The sequence below is a fragment of the Cnephaeus nilssonii genome (assembly GCF_951640355.1).
Source record: "Cnephaeus nilssonii genome assembly, chromosome: 14".
In the NCBI taxonomy this organism is placed as follows: domain Eukaryota; kingdom Metazoa; phylum Chordata; class Mammalia; order Chiroptera; family Vespertilionidae; genus Cnephaeus; species Cnephaeus nilssonii.
In genome coordinates this window covers 24,581,482-24,592,682 of record NC_137085.1, presented here as the reverse complement: position 1 = coordinate 24,592,682, position 11,201 = coordinate 24,581,482, and the positions used below count along the sequence as shown (strand labels likewise).

The window sequence follows — 11,201 nt, the reverse complement described above, 5'->3', positions numbered from 1 at the left end:
AACCCGCCCGGGCTTCCCGCACCGCGGGCGCAGGGAGTCCCCGCGCAGAGCGCACCTTTGCTGTCGGATTCCCTAGTTGCCTCCCGGGAACCCCGTGGAGCCCCTGCGGCTCGGGTGGGCGCCGTCATTCTCGCCTCGACCTGCATCTCCCGCCTCCCTCCGCCTGAGCTCCAAAGTGAGCGCTCCGTGTCCCTCTCTGAGCATGCGCAGCCCGGCGCTCTCACCGCCTCTCCCACCCGCCCCCCCTCCGCCCCCTCCCCGCCAGCCTTTTGCTCCTTCCTTTCATTAAACAAACACGAGATCTTGAAACCTGGACCCCGCGCTAGCGGCAGCGCTAGGAGGGGGCGGAGGCGGAGGCAGAGCGCGCGATGGGCGCCGAGGGGGCTCTGTGATCCCGCGCACCCCCCGCCCCGCGCGCGCGCGCACACTCACACACACACACACACACACTCGTACACACATACACTCGCACAAACACACACTCGTGCACGCCCGCGCCGCACGCTCGCCGGCTCGCCGGCTCGCCCTCCCACGCAGGGGAATGCAGCAGAGCCCGGGGAGCGCGTCTCCGGCCGCCGCCTGAATGCACCTCGCGCGCGGGAGCCGGGCGGCCCAGTAGGGCGTGCGGGAGGACGCTCCGCCACCAGAGGTGAGTCGGGCGCTCGCAGCCGCGGGCAGTTCCCAGACGCCGTGCAGGGGCCAGGTACCCGGCCGGACGTGCCGGCGCAGGTGGACCAAATCCGGCTGGCGGGTTTCAAGGTGCAAAGGAAAGCGGCGCTGGGGCGGTGCGAGGCGAGGGGGAGACCCCAGGGGGGCTCGCCTCCCGCGAGGTGTCAGACTGACCCGGCAGAAAGCTGCACCGTCCCAGCTCGTAAACTTTCCTCCCCTGTCATGTGGGGAACGTGGAGACAAAGGGGGCGTGGAGGCTCCCAGTGTCCCATTCCACCCTCCTGGCTGCATTCCGGGCTGCGACGGAGCCGGGGTGCGGGCGGGGGCGCCCTGCAGGTAGCAGATGCCAAGTGTCTCCCGCCTGGGCGGGGGGGGCTGGGATTCTCACCCAGATCTGTGAGCCTGGGCGTTGATTTTCCCTCAGGCGTGGGCACCTGTCATCCTTGCCTTCTCCCAACCCCCGCACTCTAGGCGTCTCGGGGGCTGGGGGTGGGGTTGTCACCTGGAGAATCCGAGGGGCCGCCTTTGGCTTTCTCACTCAGCGCCAGGGCCAGAGGCGCCGGGGTGAGGCTCGGGTCAGTGCGGGATGAATGATGAGTTACTGAAAGGCTTGCCATAATCACCTCTGGAAAGCCGGGCGCCGGGATCTCCTCCCCGGGGAAGGTGCTGTCTTCACGCACACCCCGGCGCTGGGCTGGGCTGCGGTGGCGGCAGCGGCAGCCGGGGGAAGCTGGGCTTTATTTTTGCCCTGGGGTTTTGTGACACACGTGGAATATGTGGAGGATTCTGGGTTATTTTTCTTTGTGGGGATATCATTTTCCCTTTTAGCCTCTGTCGTGGGAAAGGTTCTTTGCAGCCTGGTATCCAGCGGGCGGACAGGCACCGTTCTGATATTTTTCGGTCCCAGGGAAGAGGTCCCCAGAGAAGGATGCCCTCAAATGCCAGGTCCGTTGGGGCGGGGTCTCAGAATGCTCCTGGGAATTGCTTCAAACCGAATGGCTCTTTGAAACCGCAGAGACTGGGTCAGCGTGTGAGGAGTCCAGGACTGGGACAAAGGCAAGTAGAAGAGGGACAGCCCTTAGGAGAGGAGTGACTAGAGGCCCATTAAGGCAGGAAAAGGTGGAGCGTGAGGCAAGGTAGTCAGCAGCCTTCACGGAAGGCGTGTATCCCTTCTACTTCGGCTGTGGTTAGTGGCTTTTATTCATCAGTGGGACTCTAATTTGGAGATTTCTGGAATGTCACCTCTGGAGGATAAAAGACTTGGTTATTCCTGGGCTAACCTTTAGCACAATTACAAATCCGTTCTTCAAGTCCAGAAAGTGCCACGTGTGAGAGTTTCTGCCTTGATGCTCTGGTTAGACCTGGACGGTGGGATGGGCAGACAGGGATGTTTTGGGTCCTGTACCTCAGGAGCTTTGGGTTTGCAAAAGTGCAGGGAGCCTGGGAGCCAAGCTGATGCTGACAGAGGAAAACACCAGAAGCTCACATCCAGGACTCGTGGCTGTGGGCTATCGGAGGGCATTCTTTTCCATTAAGATGACAGGTGGAGGTCATCTCTCTGCTGTTCCGGGGACCATTTTTAATTTTTAACATTTTGTAACTTTTTTTGAAGTGGGAGAAAACATGATATGCATGAGGTTAATTGAGGAAGTTCACATATGAAAGGGATCTTGATTCAGAAGTTAACATAGTGAAAAGTGAAGAAGTTTTTGAGAAAGAAAAAAGGAAATTGAAAAAGTGATGCATATTATTAAAAACAGCTTTGCTTTTATGAAACTTAAAAAGCATTCAGTAAGATAACCTGAAAGTTTGTTTTTTATTTTTAAAACAACTAGTGAAGTAAAGACCTTTCCAGAAATAGTTCCAAGTTGAAATTGGCATAGAAGGGGTTTAAATATAATTGTCAGGATATGTCCTTTTTATTTCATGGTGAACATTGTCATTTTCTTTGCCAAACGTGGCAAAAAATATTAAAATTATTTTTTTTACTAGAGCTGTATTTCCTCCCTTTATGATCTATTTCCTTTTCCTACATCTGCAAGTTCAATTCATTTGATTATATTAGACTGTATTTACAAGTATTCATTGACCACCTATCCCATACTAGCATTAGAGTTCATATCAAAATGTATAACATAGTCCTGGCCCTCAAAGGGTTTATGGTCTAATTGTAAATACAAGATTAACACACACGAAATAATTAAAGGATAGGATAGCTCTGTACTTGACTATAAGCCCTTAACATACATGCTATTCACTCCATCCTTACTCCTGGGTTTTCCCACATTTAGACAACATACCTCAGCACTTATTATGTGCTGGATGCTGGAGAGAAAAAACACACAAAAGGAAGTAAAAAAAAATAGCTCCAGCTTTCAAGGAAGAGGAAGCATAATATAGTACGTAGCTAACTGTGATGCAATCTGATTAATTGGTATAATTGTAGGGCAGATCAAGTGCCAATAGCACAGACATGTAAGTGATTTTTTTTTCTTCCTCTGGGGGATTGGAGCAGGTGATCTCTGAGATATTTTTTAAAACATGATTAGTCTTTTACCAGATAGGGAAGGACATTCCAGGCAGAGGAAATCTGTGAGATTGTCCGATGAATTAGGGTAACTGTAAACCATGTGGGTAGAGCACATGGCACTGGAGTGTGGATACAGAGATGAACAGCAACTGGGTGACACTAATTAACAACTAATGTCATGGAGTTAGTGTTTGGATACCGATATGCCCAGGTTGCTCTTGTAAGCACACCGGGAGCAGACATCCTCTACAGGAGGGAAAGAAGGTCAAAAGGTGTCTTAGGGAGGTTGAGGTGAGCTGAGTCTTAAAGGACAAGGAGGAGAGAAGGGCTTTCTAGGCAGGAAAAGCTGTATGAGAGTTGGAAGTAGTTCTGAGGGCTGCAGTGAGAGATGTGGATGTTTAGCTACATGGCATAGTAAACCATCAGGCCGGAGAGATAGTCAGAGATCAAGTATGAATGGAAATATCCCAAGCAAAAGAGCTTCAGTTTTATCCAAAGGCTAGGAGAGAGTTAGTTGGGAAAGTTTGGGATGATGAGATTTGCATTATAGGAAGAAAGCTGTGACTGCTGTGTGGAGGATGGATTGGAGGTGGTGAGACTGGAGGCAAGGAGCTTATTGTGGAAATATAGGTGTGGAATGATGAGGATGGAGGCAGTGGGGGTGGAGCAGAAGAGCTATGACTGGGAGACAAGTGAGAAAAGAGAATCCTGCTGATCTAAGAAGGGCCTCCTTCTGTGTGCTCCCAGCCTACCCCGCTACTTCCTCAGCATTCACTTGTGTAGCTCACTTTCCTGTATTTTGCAGGATGGTGTTCACAGCTGCACCTCCAACATTCATCACGGGCTTGCTACAGAGTAGAGATTCGGTAAATATTTGTTGAATGAATGATTAAATCAGTGAATGAGGAAATCCAGTCATGAAGTGATGATTCCTGCATAAGAATACTAGGTGTACCAGTTAATAATGCGGATTTTTTTTCAATAGATGGAGTTACACATATGTTGATATATATGTGATTTGATATGTATTGACAGCAAGCTTCAGAACTTCATATGTTGCTTCAATGGCACAAAAGAAAGTCTTTTTTGCATCGAATTGTGACTGGTGATGAAAAGTGGATTTATTTTGAGAATCCCAAATGTACAAAATCCACATTATTAACCGGTTAACAATTAAGTATTAACCAGTTAATGCAGGTCAACCAAAAAAGTTTGAAGACCAACAATTACAAGCATTATTGGATGAAGATGCATGTAAAACTCAAAAACAATTTGCAGAAAGATTAAATGTTGCTCAGCAAACAATTTCTGATCATTTACAAGCAATGGGAAAGATTTTAAAGGAAGGAAAATGGGTGCCACATCAACTGAACGAAAGACAAATGGAAAACCGAAAAGTCATCAGTAAAATGTTGCTTCAATGGCACGAAAGAAAGTCTTTGAGAATCCCAAACACACAAAATCCGAATTATTAATCAGTTAATGCTTAATCTGCATTATTAATCAGTTAATGCTTAATCTGCATTATTAATCAGTTAATGCTTAATCTGCATTAACTGATTAATAATTCGGATTTTGTGTGTTTGGGATTCTCAAAGACTTTCTTTCGTGCCATTGAAGCAACATTTTACTGATGACTTTTCGGTTTTCCATTTGTCTTTCGTTCAGTTGATGTGGCACCCATTTTCCTTCCTTTAAAATCTTTCCCATTGCTTGTAAATGATCAGAAATTGTTTGCTGAGCAACATTTAATCTTTCTGCAAATTGTTTTTGAGTTTTACATGCATCTTCATCCAATAATGCTTGTAATTATTGGTCTTCAAACTTTTTCGGTTGACCTGGACGTTCTTTGTCTTTCACATCGAAATCATCACTTTTAAAGCGTTTAAACCAGCATTCACAAGTATCTTGAGATGGAGCATGTTCACCATAAGCTTCCTGAAGTATACGATAACTTTCAGCAGCACTTTTCTTCAAAATAAAGTAATGAATTAAAACTTCCCGCAAATGCTCTTCTTTTGGCACGAAATTCGACATTTTTTTTAAGCGTAAAACTATCTATGATGTTAACACCTTCAGAAAATTTGACATATGAAGTTTTGAAGCTTGTTGTCAATACAACAAAATAGCATGCATATCAAATCGCATATATATCAACATATGCGTTACTCCATCTATTGAAAAATATCCGCATTATTAACCGGTACACCTAGTAGTAGACTTCCATTTGTCCAAGGTGATCAACCTTTGGGAAGTCAGTGACAAATGATCCAAGGAGACTACCTCTATAAGGAACTGTCCTGGGAAGTGCCAATAAGAAAGCAGCATTGTGACATCACATTTTTATATTTAAAAAATTATATTGTCAGTTCATCTTGGAAGCAATAGCACAATTTAGTGCAATTCTTCATTCGTAGTGGGCTGTTAGTAAATGTGATTCCCCTTCCCCTTCCTGCTGATTTGTTAGGATTTTCTGATTCCATGTGCTTTGCTCTAACTTTTAAGATAATCTTGGGCCAGGGAGTCTGTAAGCCCCATGGTCTCATAGCATCTTGGCATCCTGGGATGAGGGCCTGACCACCCACATTCCAGTCATAATTATGCAGCCCTAGGGATTGAATCCCTTACTGAACCAACCCCACATATACTGAGTCACAATCTTAAAATCCCAATAAGAGATGTCAGAATGGACAAAAACATGAAACTTAGTTTTCAGGTTGACTACAGGGGGTGAAAGAGGAGCTGTCAAAGGTAGCACTTTGGGTTTGACCTTTGGTAGCTGGATGAATGGTGGATGAGGAATGGGGGAGGGAGGTGAGCTCAGAGGAGTGAAAGGCTTAGTGCTGTTTTGTGGAAATTGTCTTAGCATTTAGCAAAATTTAGGAACTAGGAGAGAAACAACTACCATAGAATACTTAGACAAGATGGGAAAGAATTGGTGTGGAAACAAAAGCCTAAGAGAATCATGAGACATGGTGGTCAGACCTCACTGAACCCATCCGACCTGTGGGCCAGGCCTTGTGTGAGGGCCCACATGTGGAACCTTGTTTAATCCCCATGCCACCTGAGGTTCCCTTCTCCACTTGACAGCTGAGGTGCCTGAGGCAGAGATTCCATTAGCTTGTCCACAGTTACCAAGCCAGTAAGTGGCAGAATGAGGTCTCAACACCCGTTTTAATAATCCTACAAACTGTCTCCTCTCATCAGAGGTATAAATTACCAGGATGATTTTAAGTGCAGAGATATTGAAAGGACAGAAAGTAGAGAACTGAAAAAAGACAATGAAAAGTTCACTAGTGACTATTAAGAAAGCAATTTTATTCCAGCAGCATGCTCAGAAGCTGTATTTCAGGGAGTTCAGTGGGGATTGGGAGCAGAGGAAATCCAGGTGAGGCGTTCCCATCAGTCATTTATGACGTCTGCTGCGGGAAAGAGTGAGGGGGCCAAAGGGAGAAGGTTCAGTGAGCCTCAACTGCAGTGAGTATCAGGGGGTAACAGATGGAAAGAGCTGGTGTCTAAGGAGAAGCGAGAGCATGAGAGAAGAATAGGGGAAGAGGGATACCTCTTTCCAAGAATATAGAAAGGTGGATTTGAAGATAGATATGGGGCATGCTCTTCTCCCCCAAAACTAAATGACTGAGCTGCTTACTGATGCCCAGAGAATTCAGATCCTTGAGTGCTCTGGAAACTTAAGCAGTCTCTGAGTGCTGTACTTTAAGGGTGTCCCTGTGGCATGCAGGATGATAAACTTTGTTTGTGTAGCACAGTGACCAAGAACACAGACTCTGGAGTTAGACAGGCTGTGTTTAAATTTTGGTTGTGCCACTTATCAACTGTGTGACTTTGAGCACACAATTTACTTCTCTGTGCTTCAGATTACTTCTGCTCTTAAAACGGAGATAACCATCTTAACCCATCGCCTACAGTTGTGAGGATTAGATGAGTTAATATGTGTGAAGCTTGGCAGAGAGTTGTTGCTCAATAAATAGTAGGTATTATGTATGACAACAGTGAGGTTAAAAACACCAAGCTTTGACTTTATGCTCTAGGCTCTAGAGATTGTGTGTTTCCTCCTTGGTTTAAAAATATTTTAGTTGGTTATAAATATCTGGCGGTAATCCTATCTTCCTAAGTGCAGGAATTAAACCAACAGACATGAATATGGCAGGAGCAGACCAGGTCTACCATCATATGTCTAGGTGGAGGAGACGCATGCTGTGTGTTGTCTACCCAAAACAACAAAATGTTTCTTGCTTTTAGGCTGGTCCTCACATTACTCAGGCTCATGGGCATCACACAACAGCTACTCAGCCAATTGTTTTCAGGAAAGTGACTATGTGTATTAATTACAGCGCTTCTTTGCTACCAAGGGATGTAAACTCTATATAGTTCATCTATGAAGTTTACAGCATTTGCGGGGAATTAAAAGCCTCCCTTGTTCATGGAAATGTGTGTGGTGTGTTAGAAAATAGAAGCCTGGTGGTATGGAAGCCCTGTTATCTAGCCAGTTGGCAAGAGGGCAGTGACTGGAACCAAGGACTGACCAGTGCTCTTTGCATTACATTCTGGCAAATACGTGTTTTATTGTTCTGCAATCAGACTGATTTTTTGTTTTCTTTCATTGATCCTATTTGTGTTTCAGCCATACGAAACTCATAGTTTTCCAAATGAGGTTTTTGTTTTTCCCCTTTCTCTCTCTCTTCTCTCTCTCTCTCTCTCTCTCTCTCTCTCTCTCTCTCTCTCTCTCTGGAATTCCATCCTTGCCTTCCTAAGCCTAATCCACTAGTCCTTTTTTTTTCCCAGTTTTTTTTTTATTAAGGGATTATATGTGTATATATCTTACCATTGCCCCCCCCACTCCCATATATGCCCTCACCCCCCCCCCCCCCAGAGTTTTGCGTCCATTGGTTATGTTTACATGCATGCATACAAGTCCTTTGGTTGATCTCTTATCTTCCCCACCTCTCTCTAACCTTCCTGCTGTAATTTGACAGACCGTTTGATGCTTTACTGCCTCTGTATCTATTTTTTGTTCAAGTTTATAATGTTCTTTATTATCCATAAATGAGTGAGATCATGTGGTATTTTTCTTTCATTGACTGGCTTATTTCACTCAGCATAATGTTCTCCAATTCCATCCAGGTTGCTGAAAATGGTAAGAATTCCTTCTTTTTTATGGCAGCATAATATTCCATTGTGTAGATGTACCATAGTTTTCTGATCCAGTCATCTGCTGACGGGCACCTAGGCTGTTTCCAAATCTTAGCTATTGTAAATTGTGCTGCTATGAACATAGGGGTGCATATATCCTTTCTTATTGGTGTTCCCAGTTTCTTAGGATATATTCCTAGGAGTGGGATTACTGGGTCAAATGGGAGTTCCATTTTCAGTTTTTTGAGGAAACTCCATACTGTTCTCCACAGTGCTGCACCAGTCTGCATTCCCACCAGCAGTGCACAAGGGTTCCTTTTTTTCCGCATCCTCGCCAACACTTGTCGTTTGTTGATGATAGCCATTCTGACAGGTGGGAGATGGTACCGCATTGTTGTTTTGATTTGCACTAGTCCTTTTGGTCAAAGTCATTTTCTAGGGAAAAGTGTCCTGACCTTTTAGCATTAGGGTTGGCTTCCTTTTTTGTGTGTGTTTCTCTAGTCCTCCACTTTGTATTTCTAGCACCTAACAAAGTGCTTTTCACATAATAATTGCTCAGCAAACATTTTGGATTGAATAACTGACTGAGCAAATGACTCTTATTCTTTTGAGTCATTCCTAATGCCCCTATAATGCAACTTCATGTTATAGAAAATCAGCATTTTCAAGTTCAAAGCTTCAGTGGAAGTTTTAGAATCAGACTTCCAAATGAAACCAGATGGTAGACTGAGAACCCAAGAGGCTGGGTGATTTGCTCGGGGCCATGTAGCTAAATAGTGTGAGAACTGGGGCCAGAACCCCAGTTTCTGGTTTCAAGTGCTGGGCCACCCAGGGCCAGGATCAGGGTGAGCTGAGGGAGGCAGTGTCCTGCAAATCCCGGGTTGATTCCTGTCTTTATTTAAAACTAGAAGCCTGTTGCACGAAGATTCGTGCAATAGACCTTCATTCACCTGGCTGCCTGCACCAGTTTTCCGCCTGCACCAGGGACCTAGGCCTTGGCTCTGGCCATCGCCTTCCGCCTTCTTTCAGGGTTGGGGCTTAGCCCCAGATGGCAGCAGCGATGGGGGGCGGGGCAGTGTGTGGGGGCCGCCATCTTTACTGGGTTAATTTGCATAGCGCCCTGATTGGCTGTGGGCATAGCGAAGTTATGGTCAATTAGCATATTACTGTTTTATTAGGTAGGATGTTGATGTTTTGTTCCCCGTGGATAGTTTTGCATTAATTTTGATTTTTTTAAATATTGCATTAAACATATTGTTTATATTGATTACTGGGTTTTTGACATCCCTTTAAATTTTGTGCCTTACTCTTCTCACACTGGTCCCAGCTCTGCTCTTTCCAACCCTGGTGTAAGAATACAGTTACACTGTGTATGGCATGGGCCCTAATTGAAAATAACAAAGGATACACCATTCGACATGGTGTGTGAGCTCTTAATAAACAGTTTCTTGACCTGGCTGACCTGCTAATTAGTACACATATTCACTGTATAAAAGGCCAAGAGGAAAAAAAAAAAGTTGAATAAAAGCTCTATATATTACCTGTCTATCTATTCATACATATCAGGGCTAATGGACATCGTAGAGATTGTCTTCATTTATAAGTGTATGTATGCTGTGTATATATATATATATATATATATATATATATATATATATATACTATATTTTTTAGTTTTTTAAGACCCAAGATGGAAAAAGAAGGAAATTATTCTACCCATCAACTTGGCTAGTCTTGACTTAACGGCACTACTGGCCTATTTTGAAGATTTGAGGTCAGAAGTTAAAAACAAGCAAGCAAACAAACAAACAAATAAAAACTTGGTCTTCTGCCCCCAAAATAGAAAAGCCAGAAAAAAAGCATTTGATGGAAAGGAGAAAGAGATATAAATGGAGGACATTTTGAGGAGGAATCTATCGACTAAGTAGAATCCAAGGTACAACTGTCAAGTATAGAAGGGGCTTTACATATATTATTTCCTTAATTTCTATAGCATGCTGGAATGAGCAAACCAAACCTCGGAAAGGTGCGTTAGCTTACCCAAGCTCTCAAAGCTAGAGCTTGAGTCAAACCCAGGTCTGGGTGTAAAACCTTTACTCATCCCACTTAATCCTTCTGGTTCTCAGATCACCCTGTTACCTGCCGCTGTCACCACATCCTTAGGTGCAGGGCTTTGGGGGCGTGTCTGGGTTCGATGGATGGGAAGTAGCAGTCAGCTCCTCTCCAGCCATTATTTTCTCTCCCTGTGCTACATTTATCTTTTCCCATTCATCAATAACAGCAGAAAGCAGAAATGCATACACGTAGGAAATAAACACCCCTCTTTGCGAATGTCATAAATTTTTATGCAACACAAAAGCACAGATTTTACATTGCCTCCATTATGCTAGAAGGGGCTTTTTCTTTAGGCATTATGGCATCGAGTGTGCTAGAAATGCTCCCAGACACAGACTGAAGAAAAGGTGATCATAATTACTGGAGCATATCTGTCACGATGAGGGGGTAATGTGTTTGCACGGTTGATGGTCAAGGGCTCCTAGGGTGCTCTTTCTATTGATGTTTCTGATGAATAGCTAGCATGGAACAGTGACACCCCCCCCCCCCCCGCCCCCGCCAATCTCCCATCATTTAAAATTCAATGATATCCATAATAAAGTGAAATCAGATATAATTAACAGGAAATAAAATCTGGTGGAGAGTAATGCTGTTCAGTTCACAGCTCTACAAGCTGAGAATGCTTTCTCATTATTCCCATTGCCAGGCCTGGCTAGCTGTCGCTTCCAGGTAAACCCCCACACTCAAATGCTCTAATAATCAGCCTGCAGCCTTCTCTCCTGAGGGTCACAGGAAC

General features: G+C 44.7%; 1 protein-coding gene across 2 annotated transcripts in view; it reads left to right on the top strand.

Moving 5' to 3' along the window:
* The first annotated feature begins 316 nt into the window (after positions 1–316).
* The window catches only part of PLPPR1 (phospholipid phosphatase related 1), a 193,531-nt gene continuing 182,646 nt past the window's right edge, over positions 317–11,201 (top strand). For both annotated transcript variants that reach the window (XM_079790737.1, XM_079790736.1), the window contains exon 1: positions 317–649. The gene's annotated coding sequence lies outside the window, so the exon portion shown is untranslated. The remainder of the gene's footprint in view (positions 650–11,201) is intronic.